Raw genomic sequence first — 14,660 nt, forward strand, 5'->3', positions numbered from 1 at the left:
GGTGGCTCGGGTGTGGCTCGAGTAAATTGGGAGATGACTCGGTGTGTTTGTCGGTGTGTCAAAAAAAACGAAAATTTAGGAACTAAAATTGAAACCAAGGGTCCACGGGGGTGGCTCATGACTTGGAAGGGTATAATAAATATTAAAAATGCTATGTTTAAAATTCGGGATCAAAATAACGAGTTTTGGATTTATTCGGGATTTAATCGCCGCACGAAACGCTAATCAACGAGTTAACTGAAACGCCTAGTTTTAAGCTTTATAAAATTATGAAAATTAGGTTTAAGCTTAAAAATAATTATTATAAGTCTAAGTTTTTAATTTGGAAATTTTAAATTAAGGTTTGGTTTAAATCAGGATTAAAACGCATTAATACGTCACATTTAAAGATTAATTTAAAAGTCCTCGATTTAAGCTAAATAAAAATATGAGAAAATTCATGTAAGCTTAATTATTTGGGACATGTTGGAGTCAAGAAATCAAGGAAAAAGTCAAAATCGTAAATTATACGTTCAGGGGTAAAACGGTCTTTTTACGTCTAGAAATTAGTAAACGTCATGGCAGTGCCCTGTATACTGTCTTATGTGCTAATATGATTATTTTCAATGGTTATGAATGTTGATTGAATTTTTATATGTTTAAATGTTATTTTTTTTTAAATGTATATGGATTTTATGATTTAACGTGGAAATTTAAAAGACATGTTGCATGCTTGGTTTAAAAGAAAAATGTTATATGCATGTTTAAATTTTATGAAGTGATGAGAATATGAAACGTTGAAGGAAGTGAAGTAATTGTGACAAATACGATGATATGTTGGAAATTTCGTGAGGGTTATGGTCCCAGTGGGAGCCCGACGATCGTGTTTCCTTGGATACGGACATGTAGATGTATAAGATGATATGTTAATACGTAAGGCCAAGGCCCAGTTGACCGGTGACAGTGTTGCTGGTGTCCCCGCCGCCCAGTACTGTGGTTACATGTAGATGGATCCATCGCCCAACACGTAGACGTAGACGTAGATGAACACGAAAGTCACAATTAACGATCTGCATTCAACGAAAGTAAAAAAAAATACGTATATGTTGATGATAATATGATATGAATATGTTGAGGATGATATGATTAAGTTTACGAAAATGTTATTGTTTAAAGTTTTATGCATCATGAAAATATTTACGAAAATATTTAAGTTTATGCATCTTCATGAAAATGATATTTTAAATATAAGTATTTTTCACTGTTATATGTTAACTGTATTACGTATTACCCGTTATCAAGAATATGACGTGTTGAGTCTTTAGACTCACTAGGTGTGTATGATGCAGGTGATATAAATAACTATGATATTGGAGGTCTTGACGAGTGACTTGCTGGACTGTCGGTGCACATAACCCGAGGACCAGCGCTTCTATTTCCGCATTTAAGTTTACGATTTTAAGTTAAAGATTTCTACGACATTTTATTTTATGCTTTTTGAGAGATTTTGAGAGGTTTAGTATGGGCTACACTTTTCAACATTTATTGCTTTTTTGGTTTGGTAAAACATGTGACGATTTCATTTTTATGGCTATTTCACTTGATTTTAAAATTCTAGTTGGATGATGTTTTATTTTAAAGGGTAAATATTTTATAAAAATATTTTCATGAGGTTTATGTGTATGGCCGAAAACTGAGTGTTCTAAAAAAAAAATTTCTAGCACGTTTTAAGGAAACGAATAAGCAGACGTTTCAGCAAGTGAAGCAACTGGAGACGGGTATATTCATCAATCAAACTAAATATACAAAGGAGCTGCTGAAGAAATTTGGCATGGAATCATGTTCAGTTGCAAATACTCCAATGAGCTCATCAGTAAAATTGGACACTGATCAAGGGGAAATATCAGTTGAGGCGACATTATATCGAGGTTTAATAGGTTCATTGTTGTACCTAACTGCCAGTCGTCCTGATATTGTATTTGCTGTCTGTATGTGTGCTAGATTTCAAGCAAATCCTAAGCAATCACATTTTTCAGCTGCTAAAAGAATTTAGAAATATCTTAAGGGTACACAAAATGTTGGGTTATGGTATTCTAAAGACTCTACTTTCAATTTAGTTGGATATTCAGATGCAGATTATGCAGGATGTAAGCTTGATCGTAAAAGTACAAGTGGATCTTCTCAATTTCTAGGAGACAGACTGGTATCTTGGTTCAGCAAAAAGCAGGCATCCATAGCTACCTCAACAACTGAAGCAGAATACCTTGCTGCTAGTAGTTGTTGTGCACAACTGATTTGGATCCAGCAACAACTGAGAGATTATGGAGTAATTACAAATGAATCGCCCATATTTTGTGACAATACGAGCACAATTGCCATCACCTATAATCCAGTTCTTCACTCAAGGACCAAGCATATAGATGTCAGGCACCACTTCATTAGAGATCATGCTTTGAAGGACATTAGACTGGAGTATATTTCAACTGAGCAACAAGCAGCTGACATCTTCACCAAACCATTACCCGAGACTAAGTTTTCTTACTTTCGCAATATTCTTGGTTTAATTGACTTGTCCTAAAAATTATTATTGATGTTGTTTTACTAATAAAATTCTTTGCAGAAAATAAGAACACAACAACAAATTGGAAATGATACTTTATTAAGAATAAAATCGATTCCATCTTACATAAGATAACTTAGGACCAATTGAATCTTGCCATTCTGTAATTCAATTATTCAACTCATAAATTCGGATTCTAGAAAATGATTCAGTTGTAGAAATCTTCTCAATCACATGCCATTCCTACCATAGCATTGCTTGTAACAGAACATTGTCATCAACCAGGTCTGTAACATGCCTGACTTCAAAACGATCAATGTATTTTCTTGCCTGACTTCAAAACGATCAATGTATTTTCTTGCTGTTGCTACTTGAGCACGAGAAGGAGCAGCACCACTACTACTTATCCTCTGCAGATCATGAATTTTGAACCATGTTGACATCACTTTCGTCAAGACATATTCCTCCATCGTGTTCTTCAACTCTTCTAAATAAGGACTTAATTGTTCAGTAACTTGAATATGCGTACTGCTGCATGCATCAGAATTACTTGAATCCGACATATTGAACTGTTATTGTCTCACATTTTATCTCTCTCGTCTTGTTTATAGACAAATGACATTAAATGTTAAAGAAACCAAAGAGTCTCAAGTCAACCGAAGCATTTTTCTCATTTACCCAGGCTTCTTATTTATCAGTTGTTCATTATCAACTGATATCAGTTTGTCATTTATTACTTAATGCTTAACTGATTTCAGTTCATAGTCAACTTATATAAGTTAGTCTTTCATCAGTTCATTTGCAAAAGTTCGCAATTCATATATAACAACTGATGAAATTTATCATTTGCAGGAAAGAGAAAAACAAAACTAAGCTTATATAAATACTTCGTTCAACCATAAACGTTTGCACGGATTACATTATCATATTTTTCCTCTCCAACAATTATCCACATTTTCAACCAAGTGGATAAAGGTGCGGTAGATGTCTTGACAAAGCTCTGAGAAACAGCTATGCACTTAAGGATTTTCAGTTCCTTTCGAAGCATTAGCTGATAGATATGACCATCCTTAAAGATGTCCACCCACACAGCTATGTTCAAATGCTCCCGCACTCTTTTCAACTCTGCCACCAGTTCGGGAGTGGTAGCATCTCCAGTATTATACAGGAACTCAAGTTTCTGTAACTTTTCCCAGTAGTGAAGACTCTTATAGAAGACTTCATCTTCTATAACAGCCTTCCTGGTCTCCAGAGCAAACGGCGAAGCACTCGAGCTACTCGTATCTGCCATTCTTTTTGTCTTGAATATCTTCACCAATATGACTGAAACTAACCGTGTTACTTCTATTTATAGACGAAAATCATGGAAGCTGAAGGGCCGTCAACATTTCAGCAAACGATAATCTTTCTGACCTTCAAATTTATTTTATATCGTCACTTTAATTATTCTATGCACCGATTAAGGAGGAATAATGGTTTCAAGAGGTTAAATGAGAAGACAAATGTTAGTAAACTCTCAACTGAAAGGACACAGTTTTACAACTGATCGTTCAGTTGGGTATTTCACTAATCTTCTCATATAAGTTAACTAATTAACCATATTATATTCTAAATCAAGTGACGTGACTGTCTGATATCTAATGATGAATCTTATTTTTAAAACGTCGAAGCATTTGAACAGCTCACTTTTTGCACACACGCTTACAGCACATGTACACATATTTTTATTTAAATTTTTTCATGGACTGACACGTGTCCCGAATTTGAACAGTCAAGTACAAATGTACTATGCCCGCTTCAATTCAGTTTTCTTTCTTACGAATACAATCAGTTCCTAAGAGCATACTAATTCCAGAGCTTATATTTTACGAATTTCAGAACACTTTATCTTTCGAAATGGCGAATCAAATCCCAGCTCATGTGTTGAACGCTATGGCCATTAATTTTGACTCAGTTTTATCAGTTCAAGAAGCTGAAGTTAAGAACGTCTTTCTGAAGATTGAATCTGCTGGTCTCAGGATGTTTTTGGGACAATCTTTGCAGGATATATACCCCAAGGAAGTAAATGAATTCTATCTGAAGGGGTTTGTCACTACTGATGGAAGTATCTCTGTAACTGTCAATGATCAGCTGTTGATCCTATCTGAAGAGGCCTTCGGAGAAATTTTCTCTTTGCCAACTGATGGGTACGTCAACTTCTCTGAAGTCAAAACATCTGACATTGAGGAAATTCAATCTTTACTGTGTGCTGATAGGCGGAAAATCAAAGTTTTCGATCCAAAGAAAGAGCTGAAATCAGAAATTCAGTTATTAGCCGACATTGTGGCGAAGGGCATATTGGCTAAGGCCCGCTCTTATGCTGCCCTTACTCTTGAAAAATTCCAAGTGATGACCATCATCATGGGAGAGAAGATAGCTAACTCGAGGCATATTATTTTCAATATTCTGAAGAATATGCTTCAATCTACCAAACAATCAAGAGGCTTTGCTATTCCAATCAGTTATCTTCTGAAACTAAAGGGATTGGTAGCTGACAATGCTAGAAAATCATTAAAGTTCAAGGTATTCACTGCCAAGAACATCTTAGCCGCCAAAGACCAAACTGGACACTTCGCCCAAACAGTTTTTGAAAACCAAACAGGAGGTTGGGACGCAACCACCTGCTCCAACACCAGTCAAGAAGGCCAAAACTTTGGCCCAAATGAAGACTGCAAAACGAAAATTGATTATCAGTGAATCAGATTCGGAGAAAACTCCTTCTCCTAAGCTTGTCAAGAGACTGAGGACGCAAAGAACTAAACCAATAACAGCGGTGGAATTCATTTCAACTGAGAGATTGACTCAATCACCTGCCCAACAGCCTATTCAGGCTATCCCTTTGCAGGTTGTTCCACCTGATGATTCAGTTACTGAAGAAAAGGCACCCACTAAAGTAAGAGCTCCCTTGACTTATGTAAATCGCCCTACCATTTTGCCTCCGGCCAGATCTAAAGGCATTATATTAAGAGAACAAGTGGACACCACTCACTCTGGTTTGGATATTCCTCACATTCTCACTACTGAAAAAGGAAAGGGCACGCTAGTTGAAGATCCAAGACCATCTAATGCCATCCAAACTCACATTGACCTGGTTTGGGAACAAGGTAAATGCATTTGCCACATCGAAACTAAAATCTTTTGATAGTTGAAAGAGTTTTAGGACTGAGATTTTTGCCAAAGAGCTGAAGCACAAATCCCAACTAAAAAGTTTATTAAACTTTAAGCAATTGTGTTGAATATAGTCAAAGCTGCTACTATTGCCCAGGCATTGGAGAAGCAAAAATATTTCTTTGATCAAATTCGAGCCAAAAAGCTGACTAGAATGATTGAAAAGCTGAAATCTAACTACAATCCCATAGGTCCAACTTCATATCATGATAGAGCTGTGTTCACCCAATTGGACTCAGATCTTAGTGGCCTACAAAGGGAAATCAGATTTTAAGAATAGGATCAGGAATTGGTTCTTCCTGAAAAATCCTCCTGTTCACAAACAGAAGAAGATACATTCTCCTCCCAGCAGAAAGAGCCACCTCCACAACCGGTTGCTGAAGAACCTGTTCAGGATATGCCACAATCATCTGCTGATAAACACATGTATTCCGAGGATGAATTAACTTTTGCCAATATTGATGAAATCATTCAGACAGTAGCCCTGGAAGCTCAGCTAGAAGCAATAAATTCTGAATCAGTTGCTCCTTCAACTGAGAAACCAGAACAAGAGGTTAAGATATCTGAAGAACCAGTTGAGCCTCTTGTTACTGAAGAATTAATTTAGCAAGAAATATCTGCTAAGACTGAAAAACAAACTGAAGTGCCCATCCAAACTTCAGAAAAAGAACTAACTGAATTGGAGGAAACTCAATTAATCATTGAAAATTTTCCAACTGAAAAGCAAGCCCCAGATTTGGTGCAAGAACAACAAGAGACACAAATTTTTGTAGTTACAACTCAGACTGCAGAAGAAGTCATTGAGTCAGAATTCCCTGATCTTACAACTGCTGAAACTGAAGTCCAGAACAGAATTCTAGTAATTTCTGATCAAGCTTCTAAAGCATCAAACACAGGAACATCTGATCAGTCACCTCTCTTCAATCCACAGAAATGGATCTTGTCCTTGAATAAATCCAGAATATGCAGAACAATATGCAGCAGATGATTACTGAAATCAAGAAAATTCAATCCACACAATTGTCTCATACTGTCAAATTGGATTTTTCAATTGAATTTGATTCAGCAAAACTGAAAGCCATTCAAGCAAACATGGAGTCTCTTACTCGAACTGTGCTTGAGATGAAAAATAACAGAGGTTTGGCAGAGAGTCTCTCCATCACTCAAGACGTTATCAGCAAACGAGTTGAGCGATTGGAAACTTCTGTTTCTAATAAAATGGAATTGCTGCAGACTATTTTACAATCTGCTGTCTCAAGTATCTCCTCAGATGTCAAAATTCTTTCCACTGACGTTCGAAGATTATCTGAGAAGATGGATTTGTTTGACGAAAAAGGGGAAGAAATCAAAGAGCATCTTGAGAAACAGCAGAAGAAACCATCTTGTTAAAAAGCAGTTAATCAGATTATTAGATTCAGCTGTTATTGAATCAAGACCTCTATCAGTTCAAGAAATTCAGATCTTATTTTATCCACATAAAGTTCAGTATTCAGTTATTATTATTTGCTAAGTTTTGTCAAACACCATGAAGGGGGAAATTGTTGAAAATCAGACTCTAAATTCTGGATTTTGACAAACTGATCAACCAACCGATACGCGCGATTATATTCAGCAACGGGACTTAACAACTGAAATCAGCTGATCTAATAAAAAAAACTGATCAGTTGGAAACTTATCAGTTGATACATTCAGCCGTATGCTTTTAAGCTAAGCATCCTTCAACTGAACATGTATCGGGAAAGAACATTCAATCGACAAAGAGATATAGAAGACTGCAACTGAATATGAAACGCCGCACTTCAATCAAAACAGCTTAGAACAACGCATTTCGGCTAAAGCAGTTAAGATGCCGCATTACAATAAATGAAGCAAACAATATTGAAGTGTCAATCAACGGATACAAAGATTCAAATATATATCAAGTTACTGTTGGAAGGGAAGCTTATAAATATGACAGAAGAACAGCTGAAAAAGAGTAGATCATTCCATTCAAAGCTTGCTGTTATTCTGCCAATAACTTAGCTCACTCTTACTTGATTTATTCATAACAGTCAAGGCTACAATTTGAGCTCACTAGCACTTTGTAATAATCGTTGAATTCGATAGTGCTAAGATCAGTTACGCACTGAAAACATTTTGTAATACTAAGAGTTTCAGCTTTTGGCACTGATAAGTCCAAACTGAAGTGGGTCAGTACAAATCTTGTATTCGATCAAAGTCTTTTAGTGGAAATCCTATCTTTGAGATAGAAGGGGTGACGTAGGAGTAATTTAAATCTCCGAACATCCAGAAACAATCCTTGTGTATTTTATTTTTGTATTCTATCTTTCAGTCAGTTACTTTCCGCAACTACTTTAGTTTAACTAATTGTCATTAACCAACAAGATTCCGAGAATCAGTTTTTCACCAAACTGAACTCAAAATTCGAAAAGATCAGTTTTAATTGTGAGTGTTTATTCAACCCCCCTTCTAAACACTCTTGATACGTTAAACGATCCTATCAGATACTCTTGCTAAATTTGCATATACACTTAATGTTCATGAAAAAGGTAAATTTCCTTCACAACCACAGCCTAATCCCAAGGATCATCATTCACAAACTGGAACTTTCTGAACTCAACCGATGGATAAGGTAAAATCTGTTATTACCCTTCGAAAAGGTAATGTTGTGGAAAAATCCATTCTTGAACCTTGTGAAGATGATGATAAATCAACTCCAAAGGGTAAGGAAGTGGAACCCATAACTTGCAAAGAGGAGGTTCAACAGACAGTGTCACCACCATTCCCCCGTGCATTGAAAAATACCAAAAAAATCAAATTTGAATTCTAATATATATGATATTTTTAAACAAGTAAAATTTAATATTCCTTTATTATATGCAATAAATCAGGTACCATCATATGCCAAATTTTTGAAAGACTTGTGCATTGTGAAAAGAAAATTGAATATGAAAAAGAAAGCATTTTTAACCGAACAAGTAAGTGCAATCATTCAAAATAATAATACTTTGAAATACAAAGACCCTGGTTGTCCTACTATTTCATGTATTATTGGAGAACGAAAGATTAAAAAAGCCTTGCTTGCTTGATCTTGGAGCTAGTGTGAATTTACTTCCATATTCACTTTATCAAGAATTCAATCTAGGCGAGTTAGAACATACTTCGATAACATTTTTACTTGCCGATAGATCTGTTAAAGTGCCAAGAGGTATGGTAGAAGACGTGTTGGTCCAAGTTGATAACTTTGTTTATCCTGTCGATTTCATTTTTTTAGATACACAACCTATCGAAGCTTGTAATGCAATTCCTGTAATTTTGGGTCGTCCATTTTTAGCAACTTCTAATGCTCTTATAAATTGCAGGAATGGAATAATGAAGTTGTCATTTGGTAACATGACCTTGGAGCTTAATTTTTTTAATCTTTGCAAGCAACCACATGACAAAGGAGATGAAAGTGAAGATGAAAATCTTATTGAAACTCTTGTGGAAGAAAACATTCAAAAAGAGAGTACTTGTGACCAATAAGATATTTTTTCAATTGAAACTGTTAAAGAAAATATTGAAATTGATCTTGATGGTTTTATCAGGTATCACTCGTTACCAGGATCAGAGAAAGAATTTGAGGCAAAATATGAGAACAAAGACGAACCACCCATATTGGAGTTAAAACCCTTGCCAGAAGAATTGAAGTATGCATTTCTTGGAGAAGATGAAACTTATCCGGTGATAATTTCTTCCAAACTAGCAAGTGATCAAGAAGGTAAATCTGTTGATATGCTTAAAAGACATAAAAATGCAATTGGTTGGACACTAAAGGATCTCAAGGGCATTAATCCACTAATTTGCACTCACAAAATTCACTTAGAAGAAAATGCTAAAACATCTCAACAACCACAAAGGAGATTAAATCCACACATGAAAGATGTTGTGAAAACTGAAGTTCTCAAACTACTTGATGTTGGGATTATCTACCCTATTTCTGATAGTAAGTGGGTAAACCCAACACAAGTAGTTCCAAAAAAATCTGGCATCACAGTGATAAAAAATGAAAAAGATGAATTGTTAACAAGTCGAGTCCCATCTAGTTGGCGGATGTGTATTGATTATAGAAAATTAAATGACGTCACTAGAAAAGATCATTTTCCATTACCATTTTTGGATCAAATTTTAGAAAGAGTAGCAAGTCATCCATACTACTGTTTTCTTGATGGATATTCAGGTTATTATCAAATTCTCATTGCACTCGAAGATCAAGATAAAACTACATTCACATATCCTTTTGGAACATTTGCATTTATAAAGATGCCATTTGGATTATGCAATGCCCCAGCAACATTTCAAAGATGTATGCTAAGCATTTTTAGCGACATGGTTGAAAATTGTTTGGAGATTTTCATGGATGATTTAACTGTTTTTGGGAATACATTTGATAATTGTCTTGAAAATTTGGAAAAAGTTTTAACAAGATGCGAGGAAAAATGTCTTATTTTAAATTGGAAAAAATTTCATTACATGATTACTTCTAGGATTGTTTTGGGACATGTCGTGTCATCTCATGGAATTGAAGTTGATAAAGCCAAAGTTGATGTCATTGCCAATTTACCCCCTCCAAAAATCATTAAAGAAATTCGCTCATTTTTGGGAAATGCTGGATTTTATAGGAGGTTTATAAAAGACTTTAGTTCAATCTCTAAACCCATTTGAAACCTCTTAACAAAAGACACTGCATTTGAGTGGACTCAAGAATGTCAAAATGCTTTTGATAAAATCGTTCGAAATTTAACATCAGCTCCTATCATGCAACCTCCTGATTGGTATTTACCATTTGAAATCATGTGCGACGCGAGTGATTATGCAGTCGGTGCAGTACTGGGTTAAAGAAGAAACGGTAAGCCTTACGTGATATATTATGCAAGTAGAACTTAAAATAATGCTCAAATGAATTACTCCACTACTGAAAATTAACTACTTGCTGTAATATTTGCATTAGATAAATTTCGTTCTTATTTGATTGGATCAACGACTATTGTGTTTACTGATCATTCTGCTATTAGATATTTTTTGACCAAACAGGATGCAAAGCCATGACTGATATGATGGATTTTGTTGCTCCAAGAATTTGACATTGTGATCAAAGATAAAAAAGAAACGAGAATGTCGTAGCCGATCATTTATCGAGACTAGTAACAGGATCATCTTGTGAAATGATACCAATTAACGATAATTTTCCTGATGAACATCTATTTTTAGCTACTACTACACCTTGGTTTGCTAATATAGTAAATTTTCCTGTGACAGGAAAAATGCCACCGCAATGGAGTTCTCAAGATAAAAAAAATTTTTGAATGAGGTAAAAAAAATTTATTGGAATGATCCGTATCTGTTCAAGTATTGTCCAGATCAAATTTTTCGACGTTGCATACCCGATAATCAGGTAAGCAGTGTCATTAAATTTTGTCATTCAGAAGCATACAGAGGACATTTTTATTCAAAGAAAATGACTGCGAAAATCTTGCAGTGTGGATTTTATTGGCCAACTTTGTTTAAAGACACCCAAGAAATCTGCAAGATCTGTGAAAATTGTCAAAAATTGGGTGCAATTTCAAAAAGAAACATGATGCCTTTGAATCCTATCATTGAAATTTAAATCTTTGACTGTTGGGGAATTGATTTTATGGGACCTTTTCTACCATCGTTTTGATACTTGTATATTTTAGTTGCAGTTGATTATGTTTTCAAATGGATAGAGGCAATTTCAAGTCGAACAAATGATCATAAAAATCATCATCAAATTTTTGAACAACTTTTAAAACATCATTGAATATGTTTCCCTATAGGTTGGTTTACGAAAACATTGTCATTTGCCTGTGGAATTGAAACATAAAGCTTATTGGGCGATCAAAACTTTTAATTCAAGCATGGATGATTGTAACAAATTGCGCAAATAGCAACTTAATGAACTTGATGAACTTAGAAATGATGCATATGAGAATTCAAGGATTTATAAAGCAAAAATCAAATCATTTCATGATAAAACAATTCTTAGAAAATCTTTTGAGATTGATAAAAAAGTTTTGCTTTGTAATTCTCGAATTCATATATTCCCAAGAAAATTACGATCAAGATGGACAGGCCCATATGTTGTAAAGCATGTGTATCCTTATGGAGCTGTGGATATTGAAAATCCTAAAAATGGTGATGTTTTTAAAGTAAATGGACAAAGGCTTAAACCATTTTTAGAAAAAAAAAAATTTTTAAAGAAGAGTTTATTTCCCTTTCCGATCCTTCAATTTTTATGTTGCATTTAATTTTATTTGTTTTTATTTCAGGTTTCTTTAATCTTTTTATTTTCCCGGTTAAATGGCGGATAACGGTACTCCGTGACTCTCATAGTCGGTTAAATCAGTTTCTCACAATTGCTGATACAAAAATTTAAAAAATCATTTCTTTTCTTTTCAAAATGGATGAAATTCACTCGAAAATTTGTAAATATTTTCCTTCTGTTTCTGAAAATGTTCTAAGAAAAATTTATGCAGGTAGATGCGAAAGATTGAGATTGCTAATGCAAAAAAGAATTCCAGAAGATATTAGTCTTGTAATAGAAGCTAAGGTCTGACTAGGAGGAGAAGTTTCACAATCACTGCTTATTCGGTATTTGCCTGGATTAGGAAAAAGCACTTATGCGGAAAAACGAAGGGCCAAAAGGTTAGGGGTTTGTCATAAGTGTGCAAGATGTACTTGTGACAAACGATGCAGATCTTTGTGATATGTTTCCAATAATAGAAAAGATAAAATTGGTTTCATTAAGAATGGGCTGAGTAATGAGTCTTTAGATAACATCTTATTGACTCTTGAGACGCATTCTAGTGAACACGTGCATATTGAACTTCTCCATTTATGAAAACAATTCCAAGATGAGCGTCATAGTCTTGGGAATCCGACTAAAAAAAAACCTGTTTGCCAATTTATAAGAAAATTGGATGGGAAGCATATCCTCGACTCATAGAAGGCGTTGAAGCCGTTTCTGGACGTAAAACCATAGGAAAATTGTGAGCCACAATCACACTACTATTTATATGCATGTGTGTCATTATTGTTTTTACTGTTTGTTCTGCTTACAGCTGTGACCCATAGTTTTGTCATGATAACAGATTACCCCTATAAAATCTCTCATCTTTCTATCTATTTTCGCAAACCAAAAAGAAAGTAAAAACATGGCTGGATCCTCTGCACAAATATTGAAAAATATTTGTGTATTTTGTGGGTCGAGTTCTGGAAAAAATGAAGTGTTTGTAGAAGCAGCGAATAATCTTAGAAAGATATTGACTAAGAGAAAAATTCACTTGGTATATGGGGAAGGTAATATTGGATTAATGAGATCTGTTTCAACATATGCTCATCTTGGAGGTAGTCAGGTTTTGGGTATTATTCCTACAAGCTTTAGTAGAAAGAAATATTACAGGTGTTACGATTGGGGAGGAATTAAAAGTTTCTTCTATGTATGAAAGAATCACAAAAATGATTGAAAATTCTGATGCTTTTATCGCACTACCAGGTGGTTTTGGTACATTAGAAGAAATCTTTCACACTGTTTCTTGGGCACAACTTAATATCCATAATAAACATATGGGCTTGTTGAATATCAATAATAATTATGACAGTTTGCTGACATTTCTTGATAAAGTTGTGGAACAGAATTTCATTTCAGAAAATTCACGAAGGATGTTCCTCTCTGCTTCAACTGCTGACCAATTAATTGATGATTTGGAAGCTTTTGTTCATAAGCCTGATCCGATAATAACAAAGATCAATTGGTCGCAATCAAGCAGTAAGAAAAGTGTGCGGGGCCCGGAGGCTAATTCATTTCTTAATCATCTTTAGGGATAATTAGATCAAATAAATAAACAGGGTCCTAATTTTTTTTTTTAAATACAAATGCGGAAACGTAATGTAATCAATCTGATATACATATCAAAAGTAAAGTACATGTCTTGTACTCAATACATTAAACGCAAGCTAGGGTTCAACTAATATATATCAAGTGCTGAGGCCTATCTACTTCTGATCCGAATCTCCACGCTAACTTCTCCTCTCTCATTCTCTTCTTGACCCTGATCATGTCCCATCTGTTGTCATGCACACATACAAACACAACAACAGCTGGATAACTCCGGTGAGAATATAATCCCAGTATAAACCATATAAACATGCAATAATATAAAAACATATATAAAAGCATGAAACAGATATCAATAGCACGTATCAAATCAGAAAGACATGTATCGATATAAAACTGTAAATAAACTCGTGACTTGTCATCTCAGACTCGACTCATCTTTAATCTAGGGATCCCGGTTCCTGGACATCGTCTCATATATCGAATATCAGCGATAAGAATAAATCAATTCCTAAGCAAACATCGATATAAACCAAACATCCAGTGTCTTGGCATATCCTGCCAATGACTAGGCATCTCCGCCCATGACTCAATATACGCTTTGCTATAAATCAACAAAATAAGCATCTCAATCTCAGACATTGCAACATATCGAGGCAATGACAATTAAGTATGTGATTTTGGGAAACTCAAGTTAAATCAAACTCGAGTTGTGCAATCCCGGATCAACATTGATTTACACCTTTCTTTTCTGTCGATCTGACTCTGTCGAAGTCTTGGATTCAAAGCATGTCAATATCAATCTGGCAATGACAATATCGAGGAGTATAATATCAATACGCCACTCAATCAATACTGGATATAATCAGAACTCAATCAAATTCTGTTTCAACGGCATAACGGCACAATCTCAATATACCCAGCAATACATATCAACAGATATCAATTCCCACAATCTCATAATCGATAACAATACAAATATGATATCAATCTCAATCAAATCAACTCTGAAAACCA

This window comes from Primulina tabacum, chromosome 3 (genome assembly GCF_025594145.1).
Source record: "Primulina tabacum isolate GXHZ01 chromosome 3, ASM2559414v2, whole genome shotgun sequence".
NCBI lineage: Eukaryota > Viridiplantae > Streptophyta > Magnoliopsida > Lamiales > Gesneriaceae > Primulina > Primulina tabacum.